The 18,302-nt window shown below is 38.2% G+C and overlaps 1 long non-coding RNA gene across 1 annotated transcript; it reads left to right on the top strand.

The window, feature by feature from the left end:
* Positions 1-63: 63 nt before the first annotated feature.
* LOC135617515 (uncharacterized) lies at positions 64-12,482 on the top strand. The gene is made up of 3 exons (XR_010488773.1): positions 64-213; positions 9,601-9,963; positions 12,060-12,482. It is a non-coding gene; the product is annotated as an uncharacterized LOC135617515 (long non-coding RNA).
* The last annotated feature ends 5,820 nt before the right edge of the window (positions 12,483-18,302 follow it).

The following is an 18,302-nucleotide window of genomic DNA, read 5'->3' as shown; positions in this document are numbered from 1 at the left end:
ATATACAATTATATATTAAATATATAATTATTAACGATTCGTTCTTGGGTCTAATACCCTAACGCAGGAATCAAATCTCACGAGGGAACATTCGAAGGCGAGCGACTCTCTCCTAAGAAATGTAATCGACGGTGGTTGATGATTGGTGATCGGCAATCGACAATGGCTGATGTTGGCAATCGACGACCGACAAGCATCATCTCCCCTTCGATGGTACTCCTCTCTCCATCTGTTCCCTCTTCGCCCTTTCACAATTGGACGGTTTAATATATTGTGATTGCCCTGTTTGCTATTTACTATGTTTTCCCTCTCAAGACATGCAGTATTAAAGCGATTTCTGAAGAAAACTTATTAATGTGTTGTAGTGGCCCATGCATGCGTTGTTGTGCAGGAATTTGCAGTAATTTATTTGCTTCACGATCAGATTAGTTATTTTGCTTCTGTTGATTTGTCGATGGATTAATCTCCTTATTGGAAAGATGTCTGCATTCAATTCAGAACCAATGGGTTGTTTTATTATCTTCCGCAAGTGGCTGTTGATGTTATTCTTATTTGGTTCTGTTTTGCTTCTTAATTATGCATCTTCGTGTTTTGATAATTATGTTTGACGTGAATCGTGTAAAGCTATAATGTGTTTTTAAGCTCAAATGCTCCTTGCCGTGAATTCTCTTTGCTGTTTCTTAGCTTCTTTGATTTAGTGTCTAAGCATTTCACCGATTGTTCATGAGGGCACTAAATGCTCATTTTGGCAACCATTTATCATTTATTTTGGTTATATGGTCGGCAGGATGACCTACATGGTTTATTAAGATAAATCTCAAACGGGGCAGAGAAGGATTAAGAAAAGAAGAGAGTCAGACCTTGAATGGTCTATATTTGGTTTAACAATGTTTGGTTCTCAACAATTATCTGTGGTTGCAGATCACCCTCCAAATGTTTGACTAAATGCATTATTGCAGTTGGATTTCAAACTCAGGTGGTAGTGTATGTCTCTGCTTTTTTTTTTTTCTTCTCCCCGGTGCAGTGAAGTGCCTTTTCACAAACAACTTTTTCGGGAAGTTGTGATAGTATTTTCTTTGACCCAGAAAAGCACTACTTTCTTCCAATTGTATATGATACCAACATCAAGGCTGTTGAAATTGAATGTATGTTCAGATGTTCGATTGGCCATCATGATTCACCCACAAATAAGGAAAAGAGTTTGCATCCAGATCTACCAAATGAAATATTTACATCTGTAACAGTGGTACATTCCTGTACCAAGTATAAAGCTGCTGAATATTCTCTATGGACCATTTTCAATCTTAGACATTATTATGATAGGAGAATGGTACGCCTTTCAAAATTTATGCTCTAGCTTGATGTCTCTGTGAACTAGTCTAAATAGTACCGAAAGATATTGATAGGTGCAAAACGAACTCACTTTTGTAACTTTAGGACAAGGTTTTGAGACTTAAATTATTTGGTTTCATTTCTTTAAAAAAGAAAAACAGAAGGCTTGACCCAAAAAATATATCAAGGCCATTTGTTTCATAATGAAAATCAATATGATTTTTCTTTCAGTTGTAGATCTGTGGAACAAAACTAGTTGACTTTGGTGAATAGAACATAAAATAATACAATAGGAAAAGAGTGAGAAATCTGTACATACGAAGCACGCACATGGACATGGCGACATATCATTTAAAAAAAAAAACATGATACGGACATAATGAGGACACATGTGTGTATATATATATATATACACACACACACACATTTTGCAGTTTACTCAAATTGTTATATTTTAACAATTTAATCAGAAGAAGTACAAAAACCAGATTAACAAAAATAAAAAGATACAATATGTTAACAATTTAGTAAGTTAGATTTGAAAAATAAAATAAAATAAAATAGGTTAACAATTTAATAAGTAGTAAAAAAACCCAGATTAAAAAAACTACAAAATAAAAAATAAAAAAGGTTAATAGTATGTTAATAATCAAAATAGGTGTTTTAAAGTGGTATAAAATCTAAACAAAGTTAGTAATTTACCTTGCGATGCATTGAGGAAGAAGCTTTGTTGGATGCCGTTGAGGAAGATTATTCGTCGGACACCATGGAAGTTGTTGCATGATGGCTGCTGGGTAATGGTGGATGTAGGTGAGGCACTCGGGGCAAAGGGCTCAATGGCATGCAGTAGTAGAGGGGCAATCGGGGCGGGCGCCTGAAAGCGCGCGATGGTTGCTAGGTCGCAAGTAGGGCACTCTAGGTGAAGGGCTCGATAGCATGATGATAGCACATGACGGCAGAGGGGTGCTCGAGCTGGATAGCCTAAGAACGCACAATGATCGTTGGGTTGCAAGTGGGGCGCTCAAGGTCGAGGGCTTTGCTTCATCAAGGAAGAAGGGTTTGCTTTGTTGTGAAATCTCTAGTTTGCTTAGGAGTCGGAGCAGCTACGGCCGGTGGGTGGTGGTGGTGGTTTGCGAGGCACTTCGGCCGGGGGTAGAGGCTTCGCGGGTACGGTATACCGAGCGGTACACCCAGGTGTGCCGAGTACTGTAGCATTGCTACAGTGCTACAGTACACTCGGACCGGTACGTACCGCCCGTACCGAGCGGTATGGTTCGGTACGGCAGACCCTGCCTGGAATCCCCCGAGTGGCACAAGGGTGGATGGGGCTTCGGAGTAATGTTGGGCATTGATTGGTTTTCATAAGTTCGCATGTTAAGTTGATGGGAACTTGCCAACATGCCTGACACCTTATGAGTAGTCGTTTGTGGACTTTGGATTGTTCATTTTGTATTTTAAAGTCTGTGTTTTCTCCTTCCTCTCTTTTTTCTCTTGCACACCAAGTGTTTGTTGAATTGCTTATAGAGCTACCTCTTCGTGAGGTGTCGGGACTTGTCCGTCGCTTGCTTTCGAACTAATCAACTTGCTCTTTTTACAGGTCCTACGGGACCTGAGCAAGGTTGCAACTAGGCTAACCCTTTGCGGGCGAATAACGCAAGGGCACTTCATGACTTAGGCAATCCCAGCTAAGTCCGAGAAGTTGATGCAAAGGTGTTTTACGACTTAGGCAACTCCAACTAAGTCCATGACTTTGCCGCAAGAGTGCCTCACAACTTAGGCAATTTCAGTTAAGTCTGTGACATTGTGGTATCAGAGTGGATAAGCAACTCGAGCATACAGCAAAAAAGTTTCATAATCTCACCATAACGAAGCATCATGGCGAATCAAGCAAGATGGGGCAAACCGGACCATTGCCCCAAGCAGCTTAGGTGGGATGCAAGTGCAAACTCGCTCTCATGCTATTGGAGCCGCTCAGGAGAAGTGCGATAGCGAATAAGACGAGTAAGAAGTTGGCTATTCTCCACGAGCAGAGGAGGCACAATTTGGAGCGCCAACCGGGAAAAGAAGCCATAAGGGGAGACTTGCAGCTGTGGAAACTCACCTTGATGTTCTTGAAGCGAACTTGGAGGAACTCTACTAAGGCCAACGAAGGCTTCTTGGGGTAGAGAGCTCATAAAAAGAAGCTGAATCTCGGATCGACTAGGTTGAGTCCCTAGTCGATCGACTAACAGAAGACACCGAAGACTCCGTGTAACCTCTGCATGAAGTCGTGGTGGAACTCACGTCCAGGGTGATATTGCTCATAAGGGCTCTTAATGTGAGAGGGAACAACACCCGTGTTACTCCACCACAAAACTTGAGGGTACCCGAGCCGCATTACTTAGGGGGTGCCAGGGATGCTAAAGAGCTCGAAAATTTCCTGTTTGACATAAAATAAACTTCCGAGCTACGAGGCCCGATTCTGAATATACCAAAATTTCAATAGCAATCATGTATCGAAATGAGAAGCAAAACTTTGGTGGCAAATACGCTGGGAAGAGATCCAACAAGGTCAGTGTTGAATGGACATATGGGAGGACTTAAAGCGGGAGTTGAGAACCCGGTTCCTACTCGAGAACACGAAGTTCATCGCAAGAAGGAAGCTGAGATAACACCACCTAAATACTTCCATTCGGGACTATATGAAGCAATTTTCTGCATTGATGTTAGACATACAGGACATGTCCGAGAAGGATAAGCTATTCAGCTTCCTCGATGGCTTGAAGCTGTGGGCACAATAGGAACTGCATCGAATGAATGTCACCGATATGATCGCCCACCTAAATATTCTCGAGGGACAATAGAAAGGCTCCCTGACTTTGTTTCCTCGGAGAACTTGGGGAGGAAGTAACAATCTTCAGGAAATCACCCACCTAAATATTCTCGAAGGAATGAGTTCAGGGAAAAAACAAAAGAAAAAGAGTTCCCACAAAGGACCAAGCTCAAAAAGCAAAGCCCCCAAACTTGACGAATGCTTCTTGTGTGGAGGATCGCACATGGTGAGGGAGTGCCCACAAAAACAAGCATTTAATGCTTTAACAGCTTCAATCCATTCCCCCAAATGAGACAAGGGCAAGGCCGTCAGTCTTAGTTCGAGTAGTTCAAAATCCAACAATAATGATGAGGAGTCGCAAGAACCTTGGATGGGAGTAATGCGTTTGTTGAATATGTTGCAGGATCAAGTGGGGGAGAACATGAAGACGAAGCCACAGAAGGCAGGGAGCAATGAGCTGATGTATGTGGACATCAAGCTAAATGGCTGAACAACCCATGCAATGGTGGACATGGGCGCTACCCACAATTTCATCGCCGATCGAGAAGTAAGGCGACTTGGGCTAAACTTGGAGAAGAACCCAAGTCGGATGTAGGCAGTGAACTTGGAGGCTAAGTGGATATTCGGGTTGGCAAAGGCAGTGCCCATCAAGATCGCGACATGGAGCAAAAGCAAAAACATGATGATGGTGCCACTGGACGACTTCCAAGTGATTCTCGAAATGGAGTTCATGTATGTGACAAAATCGGTGCCAATGTTATTTCTAAACTCCTTATGCCTACTGGGAGGTGATGACCCCTATGTGGTTCATGTTTCTCAAGGAAGAATTAAGGATCCACAATGGATATCAATCTTACAATTGAAGAAGGGGGTACGAAAAGGTGAATTAACTTTTGTGACCGTTGTAAAGTTGGAGTCAATTGACGGGGAGACCATTTATGAACTTACTGTGGAGGCAAACGTTTTGAAAGAGTTTACAGATGTCATGTCACCTAAGTTGCCAAAAGCTCTACCGCCAGGCAAAGGTGTGGATCATCACATCAAGTTGGAGCTGGGAGTGAAGCCTCCAACGAGACTATCATACTGCATGGCCCCTCCAGATTTACAAAGCTCAAAAAGCAGTTAAATGAACTGTTAAGCGGTGGTCTCATCTACAGTTCCGAAGCATATGGAGCTCCAATCCTCTTCCAAAAGAAACAAGATGGGAACCTCCGATTATGCGTTGAATATCGAGCCCTAAATAATGTGACGGTGAAGAACAAGTATCTCATCTCGCTCATCACGAACTTGTTCGACCAACTGGGCCAAGCAAAATATTTCTCTAAACTTGACATTCGGTCGTGGTATGGCAGGTGCGCATCGCTGAAGGCGACGAAGCGAAGACTACCTATGTGATCGGGTATAGAGCATTCGAGTTCTTGGTAATGCCTTTCGGCTTAACCAATGCTCCGACCATATTCTGCACTCTCATGAACCAACTTTTCAAGGAGTAGTTGGACAAATTTGTGGTCATCTACTTAGACGATATCGTTGTTTACAGCCAAACACTTGAAAAGCATGTTGAGCACTTTCGAACAATTTTCAAGGTTCTTAGGGAGAATATTTTGTTTGTGAAAAGGGAGAAGTGCTACTTTGTTAGACGGAGATTTTATTCTTGGGGCACCAAATCAGTGACAGTTCCATTCGAATGGACAAATCAAAGGTGCAATCTATGGCGAAATTGCGAACCCCAAAGAAGGTACTGGAGCTGAGATCCTTCCTCGATTTCGTCAACTATTATTGGTGCTTCATAGTTGGTATTTGAAGTGCGTAGCTCTACTAATGGAGTTGCTGAAGAGGAAGCAGCCTTGGCGATGGACTAATAATTGCGAAGCTGCATTCCAAGAATTAAAGGTTGCTGTGTTGGAAGAACCAGTACTCATATTGTCGGACTATAGGAAGCCCTTCGAAGTCCATACAGATGCTTTATACTTAACTATTGGTGGAGTACTCATGCAAGAGTGTCACCCGGTGGCCTACGAGAGTTGTAAGCTCAATGAGACCGAGTGGCAATATCCAGTGCACGAGAAGGAGATGACAACGGTGGTCCACTGTCTATGAGTTTGGCGGCACTACCTTCTCAGATTACGATTTATGCTAAGGACGAACAACGTTGTATTTATTTCAAAACTCAAAAGAAACTCTCCCTAAAGCAAGCACGATGGCAGGACTTCCTAGTTGAGTTTGATATGGCAATGGAGTATAAGCCCGGAAGAGCAAATGTCATGGCCGATGCATTGAGCTGGAAAGTGGAGTTAGTGAATGCCATGCAATTGGAAGGCGGAGGCCAAGCAAGTCATTTGCACTCCAACTTCCTTTCGAAGATTAGAGACGGACTATGCAGTGATCCTCAAGCAGTAACCTTAATGCAAATAATCAAAGAGGGAAAGATACGAAGATTTTGGGTCTAGGAGGGTTTCATCTACACCAAAGGGAATAGAGTTTATGTTCCTCAAACGGATAATTTGAGGCGTGAACTCTTGATAGTGTGTCACAATTTCCTTCGGGCTGAACATTCGAGCATTCATCGAACGTTGGCTCTTGTAGAGAGGGTCTTTTATTGGCCAAAGATGGGGACTGATGTGAAGGAATATGTTCGAAGTTTCGAACATGCCCTACTTACCAACAAGATAAGATAGAGTAGCGAAAGCTGGTGAGATTTTTGGAGCCGTTTCCTGTACCAAAAAGGTCATGGGAGAGCATTTCCTTGGACTTCATATTAAGTTTGTCGATAGTAGAGAGACTCAGATCGATACTCGTAGTGGTCAATCAGTTTTCAAAGTATGCAACATTCATTGCTGCACCCCTACACTGTTCAGCAGAGGAGGCGGCCAAGTTGATGATGAAGAATATGGTGAAGTATCAGGGAGTTTCGCATAATATCATCAGTGTTCGAGATGCATGATTCTTTGGATAATTCTGGATCGAGCTATTCAAATTGCTATGGTCCAAGTTATACTTCTACACAAGCCTCCACCCCCAAACGGATGGTCAAATTGAAAAATTAAATTTGCTCATTGAGCAATATCTTCAGCACTACGTGAGTTCTAACCAAAGAGATTGTGTAAAGTAGTTGGACATAGTCCAATTCTCCTACAATTTGCAGCGGAGCTCTACATCTAACAAAAGCCCATTCGAGATCATTATGGGACAACTGTCGTCAACTCCTCACACCTTGGCGATTGATTCTACTGGAAGTAGCTCGTCAGCATATCACTTTACAAAGGAATGACACCGAAATGCAGATATTGCACGAGCTTACTTGGAGAAGGTGACCAAAAAGATAAAGAAGTGGGCAGACTTGAGAAGGCCATAGGAGTTTAAAGTTGTTGACTTAGTGTTGGTGAAGCTCCAACTAGCATCGCTCCAATTCTTTCGACATAAAGTATACAAGAGATTAGTGTGCAAGTATGAAGGACCCTTCCTAATTATCAACAGGGTAGGCAATGTCTCCTACAAGTTGTAGCTGTTAACATGGCTTAAAATTCATAATGTCTTCCTCGTAAGTAACTTGAAAGCCTACTACTCAGATCCGCAAGATGCTTCCCGAAGTGTTCTAACTAACAGAGCCTCCTAGGAGATGCGAGTTGAAACCATTTTAGCGAATCGCAAGACAAAGCTACCTAACAAAGCGAAGCAACCGAATACTTGGTAAAGTGGCGAAAGCTTCCTCGAACAGAAACCAGTTGAGAGCCTAAAGATGCCCTAAGACACGAAGAAGCAATCATTAAAGCCTACCAGTAAGTGTCGACGAGGGTGTTGACAGTTTATGTGGGGGAGAATATCACGAACGTTTGTTGCGCACCCGTAACATCTTCGTTGAACGAGTCGTTTGTCGCTTTTGCGTGCTTATATAGATGCTTAGCAGTAAGTTTTGCGTTGGTTTTATGTGTTTTTGTTTGGAAAAAGTAAGCAAGAATAGTTCGCAATGCTATAGTGCGATCGCTCATCATGCCAGGCAAAACTGCCCCAAAATAGCTGTGTTTTTGCATGTTGCGACTTATTTTCTACAAACCATGGTGCGGTGTGAAACGTCAACCATCTCAGACCCCCAGAACCCCTTGGGTGGCACAGGGGTGGATGGGGCTTTAGGGTAGTGTCGGGTGTTGATCAGTTTTCACAAGTTCGCATATTAAGTTGACAGGATCCTGCCATCATGCTTGATACCCGATGAGTAGTCGTTTGTGGACTTGCTACTATTCCTTTTACGTTCTAAAGTCCTTGTTTTCTTCTTCCTCTCTTTTCTCTCTTGTACATCAAGTGTTTGCTGAATTGCTTGTAAAGCTGCCCTTTTCGCGAGATGTCAGGACTTGTCCATCGCTCGCTTTCGAGCTAATCAACTTGCTCCTTTTACAGGTTCTATGGGACCTCGGTGCTTAATGGCTTAGACAATCTCACATAAGTCCGAAAAGTTGGCGCAATAGTGCTTCATAACTTAGGCAACTCCAGCTAAATCCGTGACTTTACCGTAAAGGTGCCTCACGACTTAGGCAATTTCAGCTAAGTCCATGATAACTTATTGGACACGGTACATTACACGTGTCGAACACAATATGCCACCCAAACCATCATGTTTGTGCTTCCCAGTTGTATATATTTGTACAGTATTACCATCATGTTTGTGCTTCCCAGTTGTATATATTTGTACAGTATTAAAATACATGTTGGACACGATACACTACGCAAACCATCCTGTCCATGCTTTCCAGCTTTATATAACTGTACAGTATTAAAATAGCCTTGATCAATCTGATGCTCATCTTTTATGGATTTAGTTTGTACACTATGATATAAAGAGGAGGAACCATAATAGACAACTGCCTCAAAGCAAAGCACAGTGAAGCATTGTGATGGAAGTGGTTCAGTGAGCACAAAAAGTTGATCCTTGATGTGCTTGTGACAGATTTGTAACTGGTGTTTGATGACTTAAAAATTGGTATTTGAGGAGTAATACTTTGCTGTGTGGAGAATAAGTGCAGCACATATTTTTATCCTATGGTGTTTAATTGTAAGTAGTGCTTGATGATTCATAACCTGATGCTTTATCCAGTAGGCCTTAACAAAATTCCTTGATTGTTTACATTTGTTTTGGTTTGGAACTTATTATATTCGGAAGGCTGATGCAAGTCTGACAATGGATCATAAAGCTCTAATTATTATTATTTAAAAAAAAAGCAAACTCTTGCATTTTATGTGGAGTGCTCTAACTACATATTGATGTGTAATGCAACTAGTTATATGCAAGTTATTTCTTCCTATTAATTTCCTATACAAAACATTTTCTTTTTTCCTTTTAATAAATAATTGTTTAAAATTTTTCTAAATTGAAAAATGATTTTTCACTTTTATTTCCTTGATATTGTTTAGTATGTGTTTCATGTGGTTATCTGATCTGTGCTCAGTTGTTGTCGCTTCAGACATATCTTATGCTTAGAAGGGGAGGAGGAACATGACATCTCTTACTCCAGGGGTACTAATAGAGGTTCTGAAGAACTTAACTACTGACATAAAAATATGTAGAGAATACTGGTCAGTGCTTCTTCAAGTAATCAACATTGTGCCTGCTTTGTCTGGCTCAGAGCTTTAGCCAGACCATGGTTTCTTCATAAAGATCTCTGATCATTCACATTCCACATATGTTTCATTATCTAAAGATGACAATGACTTGAGCTTAATGAACAAGCTTTAGCTTTTGGGCAATTCATCTATATTTACAAGGAAGAGTTGTGGATGCCATCCCATGGGACTCTCCTCCTGCCAGCCTAATCAACCCTGGGAAGGTAATTGACAATATTATAAATCACTTCCATAGAGTTCTAGTTGGCATAGAAGTTTATAAAAAAAGTCTTATTTAGGAGAAGGAGCTCTTCTATCAGCACACGTATGAGTAATTAACAAAATTTAAAAGTTGGAAAGTCCAAAAAATGAAAAAGGAACTCATGTCGACAATTTAATTTTCTTTCGTTCTTAATTTTTTATCAAGCATTAAATGTTCAGTTAGACAGCAAGATTTGTGTTAAATCATGCTAGAACATGCCACTTTTTGACTATTTTTATACGATGTCTAGGTTAACTTTTAATTACTTTCAGCTGACACTGTGGATTTTAAATTAGAAACATGGAAGTCTCTTATCAACATGCTAGTGGGATAAACTTAGAGCATCGACAAATCTTTCTCTTAAAGTAATTTCTTATGAGTGATATCTATTTTTCTATCTCTAGCAAAAGTTTGTTTATTCTCACATCTGGACCCTTGTCTTCAATGCCCTGGTACATGTATATCTTTCCTTCACTTCTTTGTTGGTGTCTTTCAGGGAAAAGTCTTGCCTCTTAGATAGTTCCATTGCAATTTCTCCTTAAGTGTAATATAGTTTTTCTGTCATGAAACTAAAGTTACTTCTTCATTGTTTTCTAAACAGGGAATGGTTGAAAGAAAAGAAATAGCTTTTCTAGTAGCAGCTGAGGCCCAAATAGAAGCCACTGCAACTAAGACATTTAGCTGACCCCATTATACAAATAATACTCACCTCTCTTAAGGGAGATTCAGGAATTAGTTATCACCCTCGGCACTTTCTTTAGGGTCTCAATTGAAGGCAGTTTAATAAGATCCATAACTGTTCACTTTTAAAATGTCAGGAATGGGAAATCTTTCTCCTGTTACATGAATCAAATATTTCATTTCAAGACTGGTGCAGCAGCAACTGGAAATGATGCAAGTTTTATTTGTTTCTGTTGCAATTAGAAAGATAATTTTCAACTCTATGCTGTTTCAGTTGCATTGCAGCTGTAAATGGTACGGTCATATTTTGTTTCTTGATACATGAATTTTTTGTACAACATATACTATATTTGATCCCGCTTTCGGGGTCTTAGTTGTAGCTGTAATACCACTCTGATTTTATATAGATAGATTCGACTTATTTGTAGGTTATAACTCACAAAGTTACTTAACTCACGGTCTATTTTTGTTCCATTGTGTTTATCTTGGAGGTTGTGTATCACTTTCATTCTTGGGCATCCTATTTTATATTTTTTTATTATCAGCCTAATGCTCGCATCCTATTTTATATTATCTATTGTCAATCTAATGATTTGTTTTTATATAATTGTGTAATTGTGACCACATGTAGGATAAAAAAAGAACATAGAAGAATGTGCTGAAGAATGAAGATGTAAAATTTCATTTTTATATCTTTCATGTAGGATGCAAAGATGATGTAGTTTTTTTTTTATGATATGATGTAGATTTTGTGGTTGTACTAAGTCTAATATTGACTTTTGGACAAAATGATGTGGATTTTTTTAAATTGAAATTTTAGTATAATTTTAAAATTATTAAAATTGATAGATTGTCAAAAAAAAAATATTGAGAGGATAATAATGTTACTTTTGTTGACAGTTTGTTACTAACATTATTTTCATCTTAATTTGTGTTAGTGTCCAAGTAGTTGTCACTAAAACTCTTGCCACTAAAGTCTGAGTGATGATTGAAACTTTTTTATCATGGCATTTAGTGATAGAATCATTAATCACCAAATATTGTTGCATATATTATTTCATCAATTTATTTATTTTTAATAACATAATTTAAATGCATTAGTCACAAAAATAAGTCATCACTAAAATCCATAATTTAGTGACAAGTGTATCTTTTCTAGTCACTAAAACTTTTAACCAAGGGGTTTAGATGGGTGAAAGTGGATGATAGTTTACATTGTCACTAGATTGTTATAATGCATTGCCTTTATCGATCAATTGCATTTGCACATCATATAACTTAGTAAGTATTTCTCTCATGATCTTTTCTTTCACATGTGTACTTGGCATGCATGTATCCTAATTTTTTTAAAATTTCATTGTGTTCATATCGTGTCAGCTTCTTGGCTATCTAATCTAAGACAACTTTTTGGCCAAGAGCAAGCAGTATAAGAAGAAGATGAGAAAGGGAAGAAAGCCTCGATGATCCTTCTCCAACAACAACTGAGATCAACAAGTAAGGATTACTCTACTTTCAACCAACTTATGATAGAATTCTACAACACAGAACCATCATAAAATCAACAACTTTATCGTCCAACTTCATCTTTGTCAGAATCAACTCCTGCCCTTAGCAAAGAAGGGTGTTGTTAGGATTGGTGAGAGGAGAAAAAATAAAGAACCAACAACAAGCGTTTTGTTGTGATCTGTTCATATTTCTGGTGCCAGAACTTCTGAGCGATTATCGCTCGAGATTTTTTTTGTTTTAATTCTCTATTTTAAGTACTTTAAATTCATGATATGAGTGGATTAATTCTCCTTTCTAAGTTGTATTTATTGTAGCAAAAGTATAATCAACTGGATGAATGGATGGTTCATTAAAATTGAACCCATACGGATCATGATGCACCTTACTGCTAATAAGGATTAAGAGAGAGAGAGAGAGAGAGAGAGAGAGAGAGAGAGAGGAAGGTGGAGTGTTTGGTGGCAATGGGGGCGTGATGGGAGCCTTTTGACTGTAGTTTAATGCAAGAGGGGGGCGATGGAGGCGGACATCCCCATATAGATAGATGCGCGGCATTGTGGTATCGAATACTGCAATGCTTTTTGCAGGGAAAGAATGAGTTTGACCACTAGTCTTAGGTTATGAAAATCGTTAATTAACGTAATTATTATTCTAGTATCACGCGACAACGTTCGACTCTTCTTCGACAAAAGATTACCATATGAAGAACTTCAGTTCCAGATTTGTATGAATCAGGTGATCATGATGATGTGATGATACTACTGTATGGCTCCTGATTAATTAGCAGGAATTGCTTGATGCTAATTGCAGATCCAACAAGGTTAACATAGGTTGGTGATGGAAGATCATATGGATAGGTACGTCTCCAATTACTACTACACACCTTTATGAATAAAAGGGACAAAAAGAAATACCACCTTTCTTGCATTTATTTGGTAGTAGTATTCGGATTAATTTTGGCTTTTATGTAGTAAGTAGTAGCTTGTGAGTTGAGAAAGGGAATTGGTGATTGGTTTGACATGAGAAAGCTACCCAGTACTGCTAAGTTGGCATTCAACATTGCAAGGAAAATGTTGCATGCAAAGCATAGTTATTGTTCATATCATGTTTTTTCTCTGTGCTTTCTTCCGAGGTAGAGATCTTTAGCCGGGAATGCAGGGGCTATCTATCATTTGGGTTTTTCTTGTTCGTATGTTCTCTCTTACCATCCACAAGAGAATAAACCACCTATAATAGTGGGTAGATGATGTCCGGTGAATCATCATATATCGAGAGAAAAAAAAAGGAATGGGAGCCTCTTATTGTTTGACACAAATAAAGACCGATTCTGTAAGTAATAAGGATCATCCAAAAACATACTTGAAGATTTAGCTGCACTGTATATTCTCATCACAAGAATTCATTTAGAACCCACCCAATAGAATTAAACATTTTGATGTAATGGTAAAACCAAACAATTTTAATCAAGTAAAATATAATTATGAAGCCAATACAAAACCTTCATAGTCAATATTACCAACGACAATCAAACAATGTATGATTTACCAAGAAAAGAAAGCAGAATCAAATATAAGACACGCTTCTACGTTCCTCCCTCCACTGCTGTTTATTTGAACATATCTGGACGGTAATTAAACCTAATGGCTTATGCCATTACTAGATACCTCTCATCTCATTTTAACTCCTAAATTTTCTCGATGGCAATGAAAATAAAGAAAACCTAAGAAAAAATATTACTTTATAGGAAGACAGTATATATACAATTGGGGTGGGTATAGGACTGGGTAAATTTTCTTCATTAATCTTGTCAATCGTCATGGGTAGCTGCAAAATTACAGAAACCAATTTTCACCTTCACTTGTGCTGAAACTTCTTTGCCCCTGTGATCCTATCTGCATACATTGGAAGCTCCACTGTTTTGAAAATTTCATTCCGGAGAACTTCTTATGTGATGTTATCATTAATGCTGTACATCACCTATTGCAGCCAACAACAGAATTATATATATATATATATATATATATATATAATATAATATTTAGCTTTCTATAAGTGTTAATATCATTTGGTATAGCTTTATCTAATTTTATGTGCATGCGCGACCAGGAGTCTTCTTGTGGATCAGGATCCCAAGAGCATTCAACTATCTTTTATGAAAGGCTTGGGAATTCATTTTCGCCTACACAAGTTTTCAGAATGATTTTTAAGTTTACAGATTAAGAAAAAAAAAGTGCCAACAAAATGATAAGTTACAATTAAGAAGGCAAATGTACCTTCCAAATCAAGAGTGCATGCAAAGTTGAAACAAAAGCTTCTCCAGAAACTAATCCAAGCATATTAGCTAAATGGAATATTATGTTGCTGATTTTAGCACATTATGGCCTTCTAATTTTGTCTATTTGATATAAATTTTAAATACAATATACTAATCAGACTCTATCATGGCTAATGTGCGCAGCTACATCGCAGAGCTTATTGAGCATCTATTCAGTTGTATATTTTTTTCGTCACCCTAACAGTTATTCCACTTGGATAAATTTAACGGCTTTATGTGATATTTATTGGGCCCAAATTTTTGATAATTTTTACAAGTATTATATTTAGAAAACAACTACCTTGTGAAAAGGCTTTAACGATATTTAGGAATATGTCTAGGTAGATATGTGACACGGATACAGTCTATTTAGTCTGACTATGTAGTCAATTCACATTAGCCTAGATACTTCAAACAGCACCGAAGACAAAATGATAATGCATGAAGTTTTCACCAATGAAGTTTTCCCCGAGCAGACAAGCTATTTCTAAGATAAATTATGATGGTCAACATAGATTGCTAAGGAGCAACGGCATCAACAGTACAATACAAATAAACAAATTGCATATTAAGTTCACCAAGCCTTAAATTAAGGCAAATGAAATCCTTTTCCAATAAACCTAGAAGACAATGAAAAACAAAAAAATTGCAAAGAAAGAGGCATTGCCAATAAAGCAAGTAGAAGATGATAAAAAAAGATACATGGTGGTAAGCTCTATATCACTATTTAACTAAGTAGTATAAAATGGTAGCACAAGTTTGTAGGACTCTGGAAATATGCCGTACCACATAAATATGAATTACTATACAATTATACTTCTAACTGGCATCTTACTGAAAATGGAGCATTTAAACTTATCAATGATTTACATCACTAGAATTATGCATTATTACACTGATGAAATTCTTCACAGAATGCACAATGGCAGTTGGTAACAGGTGCATGCCCGTGTATTACCAGAACACAGCATATTCTATGCCATTTGATCAAAAGACAAAATCTCACTACATTGGGACTTTCTGAACCAAATTCCACTAGGAATTCTACTGCACCATTCAGTACAAAGGATTTGGCAATACAAAGGATTCTACTATAGCAAGAACCTAAACACCAATCCGACTGATATGTATTGCCTGCCAGCCCAACCAGAAATTTATGTGGAATGGTGTTTACCTTGCAGCACCAACTTGAATTAAGCTTACAGTCTGATATTTAGTCGGTACTGCCTTTGTACCAGTTGGTGGGCCTACCACGTAGTTTAAAACTCCCACTCATTCAAAACTTCCACAGGGAAAGAAGATTTTTCTCTCCAATTACGGTAAGTTGTTATTAATATTTATTTCATGCAATTACATCTCTTATCAAAATTAGACTTATTTATGCATGAACAAGTAGATATATGATAGTTCGTAAAATAGACTCTCTTTGCATAATTCTAGCCAATATCTACAACTTGGCCGAATCTTTGTAGATCTAGATCAAATCACGTAGATGCAGTCTAAATCTACACCAGATCTGCATGGTTCTAGCCTACACACCTTTGCATAATTATCATTCTTGCTTAGGCAAAACCAAACATTTCATGCATTAACTATGTTAATTTGCCTATTTTGTTTTGGTTCACACACAAATTTATTAATGAGCAATCAAATTGATGCATAATCGGCACATTAATTTAGGCAGAGCCAAGAAGCAATAGCCTGGATCTACTTTGATATAATATTCCGAACTCTTCCAAGCTTGTGTCTGTTGCATATAATCTACACATTATGGACCAGTTATAATAATTTGCATTTCTTTATTTACATTTGTTATATTTGTGTTTTACGTGTCATATCATGCTTGATTGTGTAAAGATATACTGTCACCTGCGTGCAGTGTGAATGTTTTTCATTAGTTATTTTTATTTACCTCTTCCACTTTTAAAACCTGCGGGGTGTTACAATGGTCATCTTTATTGCAGACTAGCTCACGTCAGTGACACTTCGAAACATAATGTCCCACAAAATATGAATCATGTCAACTATTCCAGAAATGTGGATAGTGTAGAACATAGTAGAGAGAAGTAGGGAGAAAATAAGGGAGCATGATAGCAAGAGAGGAGTGAGAGACTATAAGAGCAGAGAAGATGTAACTTTTTCATTCAAATATAAAGTATTTGATCCATTCACAAGCCTCACTATCTGCAAGGGTTTAGGGGCCTTACTACAATCAATATAGGTAATGATTCCTAAGAGTAACCTCATAGGAAACTTGTACGCACTTTAGAAGCTCAAAATGTGACTTCTAAGATAGCTAAACAACTTGAAGATAATTTATTATAGCATTGAAAAAAAAAAGAGTGCACTTTATACAAAAATGGAGTCCCAAGGTTATCACCTAGAAAGAGTAAAAGACTTTTTAATTTTTCACACAACTCTTAGAGTTTCTAGGCCAACTAATTAAAGACCTTTTTGCTGATTTCATGGCCTAGAATAAACTCTCCTAAAGTCCTTTTATAAACTATATGGTTCTTCATTATTCTTCTCCAATAGAAAAAAACTCGATCCTGGATAGTGATATGCAAGATACTAGTTCAATAAGTCTAGTGCAAAGTCATATCACGCCACTTGAATAAAAAGTATTGAGTGATGCTAGTAGTCGACGTAATAAAATAGTCATCAACAATGGCCTTTATATCATCCCTATGTTGTGGGAGAATAAGTGCTTTGGGAGATTTGTCACGTGCATGAATACTCGTGGACAAAGAAGGCTCAAAAGTATCATGATATGAAGTTCAATCCTCCATATTGAAAATCGAGCATAAATGCATTAGATCCAAATTTTTGGATACTGAGAAAAGGAATAGCTCGAGCATGCAATGTCTTAAATGAGTTTTTGGGGAATCTCTTAGGGCAAACGCGAACTAAGACATAATTACTAACTTGAAACTCTTGACTTCTATGATATGCATTAGCAGCAAGTTCGTAACTTTCATTGTTTAAGGCAATTTTATGTCAGATTTCAGCATGTAAATCAGGAGTATATTAAGGGAAGGAGTGGATTGCATCTGGGTCATGATAGTCAAGTAGAAGGGGTGCAAAGTCAATGTGTGTATGAGGAGTATAACCAAGGACAACTTCAAATGAGCTTTTTTCGGTTAAACAGTTGATTAAGTCATTGTATACAAACTCTTCTAGGTAAGGTTAAGTCCTAGTTTCTCAATTTCTTCCCAACTAAACATCTAAGAAGATTTTCCAAAGAATGGTTAACAACCTTAGTTTGATCATCTCTCTAAGGGGTGAAGGGCTAAAGAGAAGTTCAATGTCATATTCGTTTCTAAAATGTTTTTCAAAAGTAACTAACAAATTTCACATGTCTATCGGAAACCGTGGTTAAAGATAAACCATGTAATTTAACTACTTCTTTAAAGTACAATTTAGCAATGTATAAGGCATCGTTCGTCTTGTTACATATGATAAAGTAGATCATTTTTGAAAATCAATCAACAACAATTGGAATAGAGTCATGGCGATGGACTGTTTTGAGAAGCCAAGGACAATATATAAAATCCTATCTTGTCATAAGGAGTGTGGAATGAATAATGTAGCATATACGTTAGTATTGTGCCTACAAGTTTTGCCAATTTGACAAGTGCGACACTGCAACACGAGCAATATCTCGCCCTCAGGAAGACCAATAAAACCTATCATCGGTTAATGCAATGGTCTTGTCTTAGACTATGTGACCTACTGATCCACCCGTGTGAATTTCCCAAACATGGAAGTCTCGAAGGGAGGATGAGGAACAAACAATCTAATGG

Source organism: Musa acuminata, chromosome BXJ2-7, assembly GCF_036884655.1.
Source record: "Musa acuminata AAA Group cultivar baxijiao chromosome BXJ2-7, Cavendish_Baxijiao_AAA, whole genome shotgun sequence".
Classification (NCBI taxonomy): Eukaryota; Viridiplantae; Streptophyta; class Magnoliopsida; order Zingiberales; family Musaceae; genus Musa; species Musa acuminata.
Note: the sequence above shows the minus strand (reverse complement) of the source record. Positions and strands in the feature narration are given on the sequence as shown.